The sequence below is a fragment of the Miniopterus schreibersii genome (assembly GCF_964146895.1).
Source record: "Miniopterus schreibersii genome assembly, chromosome: 1".
Lineage (NCBI taxonomy): Eukaryota > Metazoa > Chordata > Mammalia > Chiroptera > Miniopteridae > Miniopterus > Miniopterus schreibersii.
Genome location: NC_138101.1, coordinates 59,911,454 through 59,927,530, shown reverse-complemented (window position 1 = coordinate 59,927,530; position 16,077 = coordinate 59,911,454). Strand labels below are relative to the sequence as shown.

Here is a 16,077-nt window from a genome sequence, read left to right as displayed (position 1 = left end):
AAGGGGGAGGTGGTTAGGGACCTGTAGCTCCATGTGTAGCTGCATTGGTGGGTGTGTTGGGTGCGTTGGGTGCAGGAAGGACCCCATGTGGCTGTTGGCATTGGACTTACCTTAGTATCTTCCCTGCCATTTCTGAAGCAAGAAGGAGCCCAGCTGTGGCCAGGGGTCTGTGAATGTCTTCAAATTGTATTAGACATTGTGCGTGTGTATGGGAGGGTACACATTTTCCTGGGGGAGAAGTTCCATGGCTTTTTAAAATCCAAATCTTCAGGGGAGTCAGGTGACTAATAGAAAGGGAAGGATCCCTATCATAAGTATGCTTATCTGTGATGGGGAAGGGATGCCTGCATAATGTAGTAGACAATCCTGTGAATTTAAACAGGTATTTATTTTTCATTCACACTCTAGCAGCTTATGTCTAGCATACGATGCTATAATGGGTAAGGTTCCAAAGTTAAACTTTTTCTGAAGATTTCTCAAAAAAAAACCAGTTAGGTACAGTGTATATAGATTTTATTTAAAGCATTACAATTTTTTAAAAAACTAATTGCAGGCAAAAAGTATTTAAGGAAGACTGTAACAAAATACACCTGTGGATGATAGGACTGATAAAATACAAATCAATGATAAAAACCACACAGAGGACAGGGGACATAATTGTACCAAATAACAGTGAAGTTATTGCAAATGAGCATAAGCATTAAATGTTATGCTCATTTGCAATAACTCTGAGCTTCCTGGAAACCAAGGTAAAAAAAGAAACATGGTGGGTATTAGCATTCTTTTTTAATTAAAGAAAGCAAATTATTTCAGTAGGTGAGATACTCTGGGGTTAAAATCTAAGATTTAATAGCATTTCTCCCAGTACTTGCCACCCTCTGCACTTTTACCAAACATACAGAAATGCTTTTCTTGTAACTGCTTCCCACTTCAGCAGTTGTGAGATATCTAGCTAAAGGGATCCCAGCGTGTGGTTCCTTGAGCTTTGTCGCCCATCTTTCTGAGAAACCAGTTGTAGGATCCTGCAAGGCAAGATTACACTCTCTGCCCGGAGTGGGGGCAATGAGGGCGGTGAGTGTGCTTTCCGCAGCACCTACCAGGAACAGTGATGCTTGTCTGCTGTGGAAATTTGGGATCCTGACCAGAGTCTCTGCTGAGAGCTGGGCTGCAGGAAAGCCTTTTGCTGTGGTCAGTTTGCACCTGGCCGCTTAAGAACTCTTTCTCTCACCTTCTGGCAAAGCACGTTCACTTTGTGACTAGTCATAAATGCCTCATAAAGATGCAAATTATTCTTTAATTTGGAATGAGAATCACAGTAAAGTCTCTTCAGAATCAAATTACAATTTCTTTGCCAAACTGCCAGGCTTTATCTTTCTGTTCCTGCCCCTCAAGAGAATAGTCACAAGAATTTAGGAATAAAAAAGACCTTGGCCCTGGCCGAGTAGCTCAGTTGGTTGGAGTGTTTTCCTCATATGCCAAGGTTGTGGGTTTGATCCCTGGTCAGGGCACAATCAAGAATCAACCAATGAATGCAGGGTGAATGGAGCAACAAATTGATATTTCTCTCTTCCTCTCTCTCTTTTTCCCTCCCTCGCTCCCTCTCTTTCTCTTCCCCTTTCTCTCTAAAAAGTAATAAATAATTAAAAAATTTATTATATATAAAAAGATTTTTTTGTTGTTGACTCTATTATAGATGTTTCCCATACCCTCCCCCCTTTGCCTCCCTCCACCCTGCCATTTCCTTCCATATGTGTTCAATAGTTGTGTAAACTTTCTCACTTAAGCCATGGCTAACACTAGCTTTTATGTTGTTTTAGAAAACTAAAAACAAGTAAATACTTCAAAATATATTTCCTTGATAATAGTGTTTGATCTGAGTGAGAGGTAGAGAAAGAGGGCAGCCATGGAAACTAGTTAAGCACTTACATAGTTTTACCTAAATCTCCATTACAGTTTTATCCAGAAATAGTATGCAGTGCAGACAGATGTTTCCTTATCTTCCTCGAGTAGCTTGTGAGGAGAACCTGATGTTGCCCTGGGATGTTTTGCTGCACGTTCTGTGTGTGTCCTGCTATAATTTGAAGAGTGCAGATGTGAGTGTGAACCTTTCCTAATGGGGGAAGCTGGACTTGAATGTGAAGACTTGCTTTATGCAGCAAAGACCCATTCAAGGGTGCAGGGAATCTGCAGAAATAAAATCAGGTTTCTTTTGGTCTGTTCCTGCATCACATGAGAATGGTTTGGTAGATTTTCACTCGATCTGGAGAGTAGGTGTATGTAGGGTGTTGTGATAGTAAGCTATTGTGATGTGCGTAATTTTATTTTATTTTTTACTTTTATTAGCATTTAGTGCATGCTGAATTTACTCCCAGGCCACAAGTTTTTGTATCTTCAGTTTCCTCTGGGATACATTTTTCTTCTGTGCAACCTCCTCTTCTTGTTTGGGAACAATCTGCTCTTTTTCAGTAAGGATCCTCTCAGTGTGGCAGGGAGAGCTCGTGTGTGGGGTGCCCTGCCCATGAGCTCTGTAAGTTCTGCACTGCATCTTGGGAGCTTTGTTCACCTGGATGTGCTCAAAAGTCTACACCTCAACCCTTAAGTTCAGCATGACTCTCTGCATTTTTAAGCATGTGCAGCAAAAATTTAGCACTCTTTATGGGCCACTGACCCTGCGTCCAGCCCCACTGTTTGACCTGGGCACACCTACCAACTCCACCATTGTAACAAGGAATGGCACACATTGCTTCTGTAAGGTGACATCCTTCAAATACTTGGTGGCTTTATGGATGATTTACATACCCTTGATGGCCTGGGCAGTTTCACTAGCATTCTTAAAGTGAACACGAAGATTTGTACCTCTTGATTTGCATGATTTTGTGGGGTTTTCTGGGTCAAGTGAATACAAACCACTTTCAAGGTCATCTCAGGCCACTTACAGGAGGAGCGACGTGAATAATTTTAGATGGTTCTGATTGCCCAGAGCAGCTGAGACTGCTCTGCAGAGATGCGTGTTCAACTGCCCTCTGGGAGAAATGTGCCACAAGCATAAAAATGCCATAAACAGGACAACAAACAGTGGTTTCATCCTGAGCCCCCATCAGGTAATCAGGATGCACCCTGCACTCCAGGGGTAGAGTTGCAACTTAGCTGCTGCTTATTAGGGCAACTCCATGAAGTGCACACAGTAGAGAGGAGCTGTGGGAGGCGTGTACCTCACAGTGGTTCATGATTTTCCTGAGCAGTCCTGGACAGGCAGCTAAGGTATAGTACAAAAACACACACATTAACTCTCAGTGTGGCAGGGAGAGCTCATATGTGGGTTAATCCGCCCATGAGCTACATTTTAACACACATTAACTCCATTTTTAGACTGTTTAGAAATCATTAAAAGTTGGCTCCTCTTCTGTTCATTCTCAGGGAGGAAGTATTCAGAGGGGTTGACAGCTTAGGGCTTTGTAAACAGAAGGCATTTTAAATTAGCCTTCTAAATGGATTGCAATAATATGTGGCATATTTTGCTTAAAAATGTGAATACTTGTTTTCTGGGCTTTGAGTCAAAGGCTCAGGAGATTCATGTAGGAGCACACAGTGAGGAGCAGCTGCCAGGGGGAGGAAGGAAGAAGGCAGAGGTAGGTTTCTACCTTCTCACCTGCTCACCTGCTCCAGTTGTAAGTAGGTGGCACTGTCCGCAGATGGGTCCTGGCACCTTCTTTGGAAGGGTGATGCAACATGCTTTTCAGTGAATTAATTCATCAGCACCCCCACAACTGTACTCTAGCCAAGTCGTTGCTTGATAACTGGCATATTTTTTCCCTGACATGCTCATAATCCAGTTATTGCTTCAAGGTTACATTAAAGCGTTAGACTCTTTCAAACCTTAATTAAGGTTTATGATGTCAACAGACCACCAGACTTTCTGAAATAGATCTTTGTTTTAACAAAACAAAATCTAGAGAGGAAGAGAAGAAGCCTATGTAATAACTTACTATTATTAATTGTTAAACCATCGTGAATTATCATCTCTCATGGAAATATTTAAAATATTTTTATTATATATATTTATATAATATTTAAAATGTAGGGCAAATGGGAAGTGAATTCAGTTTTGGATCTGCTGGATGTGAAGGGCCTGGTTGGATGTTGTAAGAGTGAAGTCCGAGTGGGAGAGAAGGGTTGAGGAATCCTAGCAAGGGTTCCCTGGGCGAGCTGCTTAGGATTTTTGAGCTTTGGTTTCCATATTTGTACAAAAGGCATGAAACTTGTTTTTTTGATTGTGTTAGAGATGAAATGAAGAGTGCTAAGACCACGGTTATGTGCTCAATAAATATCCTCTTTTCCATTTCCCTTCTTTTGGGTTTTGAGGGTAGTTTTAAAACTTTTTTTACACACAGCCTTCTCTGAATGTAAGCCTCCTGGGCTTGTTCCAGGTTGTCACATATCTCAAAAGTTGGAACCTCAAACTACATAGGGCATTGGAATACAAATCCCACTGCTGCCTGGATTATGGTGGGGAGTTCCTTCACAGTCCTGTGTGACTTAATTCTATTAATACATCTCGTGTCATGTTTGCTGTTTCATAAGATGTTTCACTGCTGATTCATCTTAGCTCTTCAGTGCCAGACCCACATGGTGTCAAAGATGCAGTGACTGTCATTTTGACAAGGAGACGTTGGAACAGTTTTCAGGTTAAGAATCTGCTTAGCATTACAAAGCATGCATTCCGTGGGAAGAAAAGAAATCTTCATGAAGCCCAGGAATTGACTCAGATAACCTCTTTTTTTTTTTTTTTTGGCGGGGGTTGGGGTGTTTGGTATCAAGAAGAGAACATTCTTTTTTTTAATATATCTTTTATTGATTTCAGAGAGAGGAAGGGAGAGGAAGAGATAGAAACATCAATGAGAGTCATTGGTCGGCTGCAGCCTGCAACCCGGGCATGTGCCCTGACCGGGAATTGAACCCCGATCTCCTGGATCGTATGTCGATGCTCAGCCTCTGAGCCATGCCCGGCCGGGCAAGTAGAGAACACTCTGAAGCTCGGGTGATGGGTGATGCGGGAGTTACTCTGTGGACCGAGTTTGGGCCTCGTTTCCCAGAGTGAAGCTGGGTGTGCCCGGTGCCGCAGCGCCGCGGGTCAGAGCCCGGGACCTGGCTGCGCGGCCGGAGCCCAAGTTCAGGCCCACCGTGTGAGCGCTTCTCCTTATTTCGCCTCACAGATGTTACGTTTTTTAAAAATTGAAGGCAAGACCCTCCAACAGCAAAGACATCACGGTGCCCCTTACTGTGGTGGCCTGGGGCCAAACCGCAGTATCTCTTAGGTATGCCTGAACGAATACTCTATTTTTCATCCCACTTTACCCCGTTTTCATGTAGCCCCATTGGCTAAGTAAGCCTCAGACAGGGCATGGCAGGCCAACCGAGTGGTAGTTAAAAATGACCAAGTTATTTCGGAAATTCAAGAGAGTAACTGTTTCTCAAGTGCCTATTAGGATTGGGCTGCTTTAGTGTCTGCAGGACTCTGACATTATTCGAGGGGTTTGTGGCCTTTCCAGTGTGATGGCTGGAGCTGGTTTCAGGCTCCAGAATAAGTAGCAGGGGAGTTAAGATAAATCCTGGGAGCCTACCTGAGCATCTTTCCGTCGTGAAGGAAAGCTGTGGCTAACCTGCCACAGGACCAACCACCCAAGTAAGTCAGACTCTTGTGATACATTAACTTTATATTATTTCATTGAAACAGTTCTGATCCACTTGAAAGTATTTTTTTTCACCAGAACTCTTGCGACGGTTGCATAAGCCAGAAGTGTTTTGCCCATTTCCAGGCTGATATCTGAGCTCTTGGGCAATGTTATTCATGAGAGTTGAGAGTGAAAGACAAAACCCGCCATGGCATTGATGTGTCAAAGGCACTGATTTTGTTTTTCTTCCATGCCCCTGTGTGAACTGGCTAACTAATAATGGTTTTAGGCTCAACATCTTTTACAACAGGCTTATTTTGATTGTTTTTATGCCTTAGTTTCTGAAATCTTTTATGCGAGGCCCGTGGCAGATGTCCTTTCTCAACATCATGAAAACCTGTGATGTTAATGACATGGCTGGAGGATCCCTCAGCAACATCTGTGTGTATTTGTTCCAAGGGATGAGAGTGCTGTATAGTAATGAGACAATGATTATTAAAGATCTTACTCTAGTACACGTGGCAAATCCAACTTACAGATGACATCCCCTTGCCGCTAATGTACTGCCGTTACTATGGATTCTAATGTAAAAAGAACCTGAGACTTTTTGAGAATTTGTGAATTCAGAGGTATAGAAGGTGGAAAGAAACTGTGAAAAGCAGAAATAACTTTGGGGGACAGAAAACATGACTAGGCAGGCCTAGCCTATAAACATAGTGAACTTCCTATCCTGAAATGAAAAATCTTCCCCTGCTTTATCTCATACACCCACTTCTTCTTATTTCACTTTATGGTATTGCTGTATGTCCTACATGTTAGGGACTCATTTGGAATAAGAGCAGTATTGCAGAATTCTAGAGACAGCCATCTCTTTGACCTTTGTATGAACATCTTTATTTAAAGAGGTTACCAGTCCTTCATGCAAAGGTCCCTTTAATCAGATTGCCTTCCTAGTCCCTAAACATGAGCAATTCAACTGAGGGGCAGAAGTTTTGGTTTGTAATGGGGGAGGGAGGAAAGGGGAAGTATGTAGCTTTGGAAAATGGAACACTTTGAAAAAGAAGTGGGCCAGTTCTATAGCTTCATCAGGGATTTAAAGTGGGATTAGTAGAGGGCTATGAGCACCTAGGCATCTGTGGAGATGGGGGAGTATATAAGAGAGGTGCATAAATGGGGCTTTGCCAAAAAGGAATTTTGAATAGGCAAAGTGTTTCTGGTTTTGCCAATAGAAAAATGGAGAGGAAATTCTTCTCAACAACCTACTTAAACCACAGAACTCCTTTTTACCAGCCCAGGGATGATAGTATCAGATACAGAGCAGACTGAAAAGATATTTATGAGTTGCCTTTAAACTTTACCATCAATTGCAGTGTAAAATGGTACAATCATGTTGGAAAATCACTTAGCAGTTTCCCGAGATAAGTAGAACATGTCCACAAAAAGACTTGTATTTAAATGTTCATAGCAGCGTTATTCATACCATCCCCAAACTGGAAACAAGCCAAGTATCCATCACCCAGTGAATGGTGAAACAAATTGTGGTATATCTATGCAATGTAACACTGCTTAGCAACAACAAGGGTCGAACTGTGGAATAAACAAGAACATGCATGAATTGCAGAAATACTGTGCTGAGTCAAAGCAGTGAGACACAAAAGAGTGCACACTCTGTGATCCCATTTATATGAAGCTCTGAAGCAGTCTATTACAGGAAGCAGATCAGTGGTTCTCTGGGGCTTGGCTTGGGATTAACAAGGGAAGTTTTTGAGGCTGGTGGGAATGTTTTAAATCTTGGTTGTGGGATGATTGCATGGTGTATAAACTTGTCAAAACACATTTAACAATAAATTTGAAATGAGTATATTTTAGGTAAATTATACCTCAGAGTTGGCATTTTAAGTTTTTGTTTAAAAGTAAAGACATTTGTGGCATTCCTTGTAAATATTACTACTAATTATGACTTTGTTTCTATAGAAAGATATTACTTTCCAAGTTAAAAAAAAATTTTTAAGTGACTTTTCAGATTATAATCTGTACAGAATTGTGGATTACTTGCACTTTTGTATTATTGGTCCATTTTGATTCTTTCTAAACAGCCTTTTGGATTATGTGCTATTTTCAGAAAGATTTTGGAGACTTTTTAAAGTGTATGTTTTAACAGGATTTTCCTGTAGATCTTTGGCAAACTTTGCACTTTTATTGTTTGAGGAATATAAATAAGAACAGAACAGAATTATTTTCTGGCACATTTTCTTCTTGTCCTGCTTCTTTTATGTTAAGTGACTCTTTAGTTCCTGTTGCTCCTGCCTTTGAACTTAGAAAAACAGACTCTCTGTCATAGACCTAAAATTAAGGGAAAACACATTAAGTATAGGAGAAGGCTGGCAGGGCAAAGTTCTGGTTTCTAATGGGCCATCACCAAAGCAGAAAACTAGGGAAATTGATTTCCTAATTGATGCACACATAGATATTTGAGGTTTATGGAGTTACCCAAAATGTGTGTTCCTTCTTGTCTTCTCAGGTTCCTGCATTGATGGGTGGTTATTTGGAGAGTCAGCTATTTGAAGAACTCATAGTTTAAGATGTCAAAATTTCATAGCTATTATCTTGTCAACGTAAACCTGAATTTGATGAAACCCAAATTAAAGGGAATTAGATGTCTGAAGAACTCAGAATCTTGTATATTTGCTGTGTAAAACGTGAGTTGAAGTGGTTTCGGGTGTATTGTTGAATTTTTAAGTGGGGGTGTTCTGTTTATCTAGATAGAATGTTAGAGTCCAAGACCAAATCCAGCTGTGTCATCAGACTATGGCCTAGAGTTGTCCTATCTTGATTGAAGATTAGATCATAGGCAGTTCTGTCTAAGCTGTCTTCAAGATCAACTCCAGTCAATGCTAATACCTAGGCTAAAGGAACCACTTCACCCTTGAGGGACCTAGTTTAGGTAACGAGTAGAATTGCATTGGACTTGGCTTTTGACCCATGTTCAAATCATGACACTGGCCAGTACTGTGACCTTGGGCAAGCTAATTCATCTCCTGAGCCTCAGTTAATTCATCTGTAAAATGGGGATATCCACTTGAGTTTCCCCTGGCCTATGCCTGGCACATAATACACATGGTTTATTTCCTTCTTTGTCAGGCATCTTCCTGGCTCTGGTCTGTATTACATGTAACTGTATGTCCGGTAGCACCATATCCATTTTACAAAATGCTTGAGGGATGAGAATGAGGTGAGAAGAGTTCGAGACCATGTACCAAGTTTTGTTAACCCGTGCTATTTTTGAAGTGGAGGTGGTGCGTTTTCATGTCCTGGTTTGTGTTGTGAACTTGGCCTCCATGCTATGCAGCAGTGTGATCGGAATTGCATACAGCAGGCCGGGGTGCTGGGAATAAATCTGATCATCGGAGGCTCGTTACCTGCGATTGCAGTGCAGGAGAGAGGAGGTGTGACTGTGTAAATGGAGCTGGACGTGCTACTGAAATAACTCAGCAGATTGTTAAAAGAAAAAGAAAAAGAGGGGGAAATAACCCCAGCCACCTTCCCCGGCAACATTTCCTTGATATGCTTCTACCAACACTGCAACACCAGGTAGAACATTTGGCGTCTACTGCACCAACGTTTTACACTCGATCAGAGAAAACGCACATGGTAATGAAAATTTTCGTGCCATGGTAAACTATCTGTAAAACGCTTAATTACGTTATTGGTGCTTCCGTTCTGAGCCTAATTCTGGTCGTCTGTATGTGGATGGCATACCAGTTCCCAGTTGTGGGTCTAGGCAGTTGGAGAACGGAAGCAATTATCCAGCTAATGTAGAGAAATCTTGCTAAGGGGGAAAGAAAGGCGCCCCCCACCCTCTTGTCAATTACTTCGAATTGGTGTTTATAGCGAATTAAATTCCCTGGTAATTGCCCACTCTCTCCTTCCTTTGTCTGTTCGAGCCATGCTCAGAGGCCTTAAGTGAAAGTCCTGGGAGTATTTCTGGCCTCTGAGTGAGGCCATTGATCCTGCTATTAAACACCCACACTGCAGGCGCTTTAGTTGTCCTTCCCGGCCAGGATTGGCCTTCGTGCTGGGGGATTAGTTGACCCATAAGAAATATTATAGGACAAAAATGTGCTCACTGCAATTTTCTGACCAGTGTTTGCTGTGCAGAAATTCACACGTGATGGCCTACAGTTGTCTGGTGCTTAAAGATTAGGGGAGTCTCCTTTTCAGCATGGACCAGTTCTGGGTGAACTTTCTTCCACTTGGAGAGTGTGGAGGGGTGGTGCCGCAGAGTGAGCACAAGAATAGGGGTCAGAGTGTGGACTCTGGGCACAGAACTGCCACCTTATAGCTCTGCATCACTCTCCAGGCCTCCCACTCATTCTGGGCCTCACTTTTCTCATCTGTGGAATAGTATCAGCTAGTAGTTTTCTCATCTGTGACAGTGGTACCTTATTTTCCAGCCAACCTTCTAAGGGTTTTTATCAAAAAATTAAATGTGACATTTATAAATGAAGACACCTTCAAAAACAAAGCACTCTACAAATGTAAGATGTTATTAAGTGTGAACTCAATGAAATTATTTCAGTGTTCACATTAGAGAAACAACATTTAAGTCTTCTGGGAGCTCACAGATAATTGTAGAGCTTAAATTTCCCTTTGGTGAAGGTCTTTGAGGACAGATAAATATGCTGCAGGGCAAACTTATCTCTATGAATATCACATGTGGATTTTCTCTGGCTTCCCTTTTTCCACTGTTTAATCTTATTATCTTTGCCCTTTATTGTCAAGCTTGGGAATAATGGGAAAATTGGAAGATTTTTACAAATAGTGAGTGGAAATAAGTTGAAGGACCTATGAGTAGAGAGAAGAGATTCTTTAAAAAATAGGCAGCGGTGGCCCTGGCTGGGTGGCTCAGTTTAGAGTGTCCTCCCGATACACCAAGGTTGTAGGTTTGATCCTCAGTCAGGGCACATACAAGGATCAACCAATGAATGCATAAATAAGTGGAACAACAAATCGATGTCTCTCTCTCTCTCTGTCTCTTTCTCTCTCTCTCTCAAATCAATAAAAATAAGCAATGGTAATTTTAAAATTCCTTTTTCAGAAGTAACAGACTCAGGAACAGGAAAGGGTTGTTAACTTAAAAAAAAAAATTAGAGTTAGCACCCAGCCCTGCCCTTTCTTTACTCAGGGAGGCATATGGCAGAAATAGATTTCTGTGGTCCTCTGTGGTCTCCATTACCAGGCACTCCATTCATGCAACATTGGCACAGTTGGCTCATTCAAAAGACTCAGTGATATTTTGGATGCCTCTTTATTTCTTCATCTTGCAGGCCATCACAACATTAATTTCTTTTTAACTTTCTGAGACACAACCACTTTCACAAAATGGGAAATGAAAGGACTCCCAAAAGTGGGACTCAGAATATACAGTTTGCAGAACAGACAGTGCAGGCCTGTGCTCTGTGGGAGGATGGGGGCCCTGGGTTTCACATAAGAACTCAAAGTAAAAGGGCAGGGCAAGAATTGTAGGGAATGCCTTCAGGGAAATGCTAAAGGGGCCGAGGAGTATTATTAGAAAACTTGGAAGTGGCTGAGCCTTGTGGACCTGGGTCCAGGCGCCCTGGTCTTCATGGAGGTGGCGTGTGTGCCTTGCTTCCCTGAGGAGTTCTGTTCCCTGACTTGCTTGCGTCTCTTCTACCCCTGCCCACCTCCTTTAAGTAGTGAAATATGTGGTGACTCTTCACAGAGCTGAGAAAAAGGCAGACAGCCGAGGAAGAGACTAATAATTAGGCCTTTTTGGAAGGTGTGAGACAAATTGGCAGCATGGCTGCCCAGAAAACACAATGGGTCTTTGTTTGCAACTAAGAACACTAGAAATCACAGTGACCCAGTGCTCCAAGGTCCTGTAGCTAGGGGAACCTCGCCCTGCCTGTGCCAAGCGGAGCTCTGCATCTAATTAGACTGCTGGTCCACACAAATGTTTCTATACCACCCCTGTCCCAGTCCCTCCAGAGCATCTCTTGGTTTTATTACTGCAGTGTTCTGAATCCCTCCCAACCCCCCCCCCCCCCCCAGTCCTTTGGCTTCTTTCACTCTTCTTAGAGGAAGACTGGAATTGGCCTCTGGCATGGGCCGTGGGCATTGAAGGATAGCGGCAAAAAAAAAAAAAAAAAGCCCCTGGCCCAGGCCCCTCTGCCTCCCAACTGCCAGTGTATTTGGTCCCCTGCCTTTGTTCAGGGCGGGACAGAGCACCACCTCCTTGGCTCCCCTTTCCCGTTCGGAAGCCAGAGTCACTCGTCCAGCTGGGGAGTTGTGAGGTTCTTGTGCAGGCCCTTGGCTCGGTGGGAAGATCAGAATGGGGAATCAGCTGCTGGTTGTGTGGAGAGTTGGCAGCCTGCTTGTGCTGTGCCATTGTTATCCGTAAGGGAGCTGCAAAAACAAGTGTCTAGAATTCGATTCAGTGCTCCGGGACCCCCTTTCCTTTCTCCATTTAGAAGCTGCTTTCTCAAAAGGAGCTGCTTTTCACTTGATTAACTGTAACAAACTCTCTTTGGAGTTTTGTATTTTGGAAACCGCGTTGCCAGAGAAGACTCATTATGTGTTTTGTAAAAACCCCAAATCAATTCCTCCTAGTATAAATGGAGGAGAAAGAATAGAAGGCTTTAATCTATCTTATTGCCTATTAGTGAAATTCTATTGGGTAACCTGGTTCATCTACATAGTAAATGTGCTAGACCTGTCTGTGCTGCTTTTCCCCCTTGTTACCTTGGAAACAATGCCCTGGCTCAGAAATTGCATGAGGCCTGCTGCAAATCTGCAGTTGATTTCTTCACACTGAGAAGGCAGTTAATGGGGAGAGGTTGGATTTTTCCAAAATGTCTTCTGTAGTTAGTAGGAAGGAGAGAGGAAAGAGAAAAAGTGACAGTTTATTCTTGTAATATTTCCAGAATACTACTTTTAAGTTAATTGGAAGCAGTTTTACCTAGATTTAAAAAGAAAGTAATAGCGTGGCCTCTCTGCCTTGAGACTGCTGTTACAGAAGAGCTTTCCTGGTGCATTTCGTTGCACTGACATAGGAAGGGTCAGCGACCTGATTGACACTGGATTCCACACCTACCATCGGGGAGTCTCGACTCTCACCGCTCTGTTTAATAGCACCGGTTCTTCCAGATTGTTTTGTGGTGTCTTATTTTCTCAGGCCAACTTTTCCAGGAGATGGAGAAGCAAGATATAAAAATAGGACTTAGTCAGCAGCCAGAGAGCAAAATTGGCCCATCTTCCAAGCTGAGTATGTAGCCTACATCTCTCAGAACAGCAAGGAGCCCTCACAACCTTCTACAATGTCCCAGTTCACGGCTGAGGAGATTGGTGCCCAGAGAAATGAAATAGATCGCCCAGCACATGCATCTGGTTTGGGGCAGAGTCTGGACTAAAAATCAGAGTTTTGACTCCAAGGCTAGTGGTCTTTCCATATCAGCCCTGACCCAAATAAATCACTTACTCTGAGTTCTGTCAGAGGTGAAGGTGAGTGAAGCAAGTGTGAGAACCAAGCTATTTTCTTGAAGCCAACCACCAGTCTACTGGCTTGGGAAACTGGAAGGAGGAAGCAATGTGTCCTCAAATTTTAAAATCTCCTCTTATTGGTATCTGTTGTTAACAGAGGGAGTTAGATCCAGTCTGGAACCTTGGGTGCTGTGAAGACAAATTGTCAAAAATGGGCCTTGCCCTTGGAGGTACATTCAACTCTCTTGGTAATGCCACCTTTTCTGACGTCCCATTTACATGCTTTGCCATGAGGATCAGCCTGTAGTGCAAGGAAACAAAATGTCCTTTAGGCTTTTCTTCTTGAAAACTTGGGGCAGGGAAAAGTTAGCCTGAGGCAATCACAGAATCTTTAAAAGAAACTTTTAGCGAGGAGGTAGTTTTTTAATATGGCATAGGATTCTGGTCATGACTTTGAACTGGAAGGTCTGCAGGTAAAAATAGGAACTGTGTATGTCTTTTGTGTATTTGCTTCTCATTTGTAAATATGTTTTCTTACCTGCTGGTGGTTTGTTAGCTCATTCAACAGTTACTGAACTTGTATTAAGTGCTACATACTATGAAGGTGCTTGGAAAGCAGTTGAGTGTTATACACAATCTCTGGCCTCAGTAATACTTAGGCATATATGTTTGTTCAGGACCTGGGAAATTTTCAATAAAAAGATGAGCATTTTGACTGCATACATTTAATGTAAAGGATTGAATATCTTTTTCGTAAGATGGCGGTGGTTCAACTGTTCTTATTATCCTAAGAATAATTCATAAGGTCTCTGTAAGATCTCACCTCTCATTTTCCTCAAAACAAGCTCCAATGCCAGAGGGTATAGTGTGGCCCCAAGGCAGTTGGCTCTGGGGGTTATTTGAGATTGCAAGGTGGGGGCAGGGAGGGAGCTGGGGCCAAGTATGGCCGAGTTCCAGAGTCTGTATATGTGTGCAGATGCTACCCCAGTGACCTTCCGACTGTGCAGTGGAGGTCGGATGGGAAGAGAGACTGGCGAAGCAGTGAGTAATAGCAATAGTAGGTGCAATTTACTGTAACACCTGCTGTGGTCCTGGCTCCCTACTGGGTGCTTTACATACAGGGTGGGGCAAAAAGTAGGTTTACGGTTGTGAGTACATGGAACACAGAGTTTCTTCTTGTATTATTATTTATTAATTCTTGTATTTTCCATTTGAAAAACTATAAACCTATTTTTGCCCCACCCTGTATTTTTTCACTTATTCATCTTAACAGCCCCGTGAGGGTGGTCTAGTTATGTATTCCCATGTCACCAGTGAGGACACCAGTGCTGAGAGGGTCAGCAGCATGGACAGGGTCTGGTGGCTATGTGATGGCGCAGGCATGTCATGGGGGCTCTCTGCTCTCCAGCCCATCAGCTATGCCCTCCACACATTACTCCTTCCTCTTTTTACAAGTTGAAAATTTGTCGAGACCACAGGGCTAATTTTCTTCTACTTTTAATCATTAAAATGGAATCTCTGTGGCCCCTAAGGGGCAAATGAAATGAAGGACCCTTATGCTGGAGGGTCAAGGATAAAAGAGAATCTGGGACCAAACTGGTAAAATGAAGTAGAAGTGAATCTCACACATGGTTTTGACTTCCAACTCACTTTGCCTTAATCATTTCAATAGAAAAACTGAATTTGGGTTAGGGTGAGGATGGTGGTAGTAGGAGTTGGTGATTTCTGGATAAATACAATTTTCTGTGTTCTAGATCTGCCCCCTTTGCTTTCGTCTCACATAGGGAATTCGCAACTCATGGTAGTTATTTTTCATCTTGTGCACACTTTCCTTTATTCTAGGAACTAGTCCTTTGATACAATAAAGCCAACGTAAGCCCTGCCTTTACAGGGCTGGCCCTTTAATGAGGGGGACTTATGGCTATAACGTAGTGGGAGACCCGAAAAGAACTCAGTGTGACTTCATATTTAAACTTTAGTGATGTGGAAAACAAGCGAGTAGAAAGATATTTTGGACTTCATTTTACAAGGATCTTGAGAAACTCCTCAAACAGTTGTTCTGCAGAACTGTTTGCCACAAGACTTGTGATTTTAAGCGTAATGTTGAGATCACTGAGATTCTTGGCCGGTGAGGCTTTTGTTCAGATCTGTGTGGGGAATGCCTTCCTGCACCTGCTATCAAAACTTGAAGTGTATCTCTTCTGCACGCTTTTCCATCTCATCATCTTTATTAGGGCTGTGTAGTGTGCATTTATTTTCCTTGCAGGTTTGCATGGATTTGATCCTAGACAGCATCACAATTTGAACCCGATTACTAGTGGTAATCACTCAAGGCTAGACATCCAGGTCAGCACCTGAGTTTTTCCCTGCTAGGCCCCTGAGTGATCTCAATTTCTAGTCAGTCTTGTGAAAAATAATATAATCTGGTTTTGTGCAATGGGTCCTTTAGACAAAAGTCACATTTATAGGCAGATTACTGGCTGCACAGGTTACTTTGAAATATTTCTAGAGCTTTTTAAAAAAACACACATAAAAGTCAGTGGAGCTGAAGACAATGGGAAAGAATTATCTTTTTCTTTTTAATGTGCAGCAAAATATGCACTAATGATGCAGTTACAGCATATTAAGCAGTTAATACAATAACTACATAGTTAATCCATTTTGGACTTAGTGTTGTCCTTGTTTGTGGAGTAATGTAATTGTGACAGCAATTAATACCCTACCAAGGGATCCGCGGTAATGACAGAGAGAGAACAGGGAGAAAGCAGCGGAGGTGCCTGAAGACACGGGCAGTTTGGAAAGTGCTGAGGCATGGAATTTTCCGAGGGCGATTTTTGGCTTTCCTGCCTCTTATTATTCATGTTCACATCTCCTAGGGATGATCAACCGGGTCATACAGGTAATG

The 16,077-nt window shown here is 42.5% G+C and overlaps 1 protein-coding gene and 1 pseudogene across 10 annotated transcripts in view; one reads left to right on the top strand and one right to left on the bottom strand.

The window, feature by feature from the left end:
- Positions 1–16,077, top strand: part of TSPAN5 (tetraspanin 5) — a 160,498-nt gene that overhangs the window by 50,763 nt on the left and 93,658 nt on the right. The window lies entirely within an intron of this gene.
- LOC308562710 (large ribosomal subunit protein uL22 pseudogene) lies at positions 2,363–3,731 on the bottom strand (annotated as a pseudogene). The gene is made up of 2 exons: positions 3,658–3,731; positions 2,363–2,909 (listed from the first exon to the last, which is right to left on the bottom strand). The product of its transcript is annotated as a large ribosomal subunit protein uL22 pseudogene (transcript).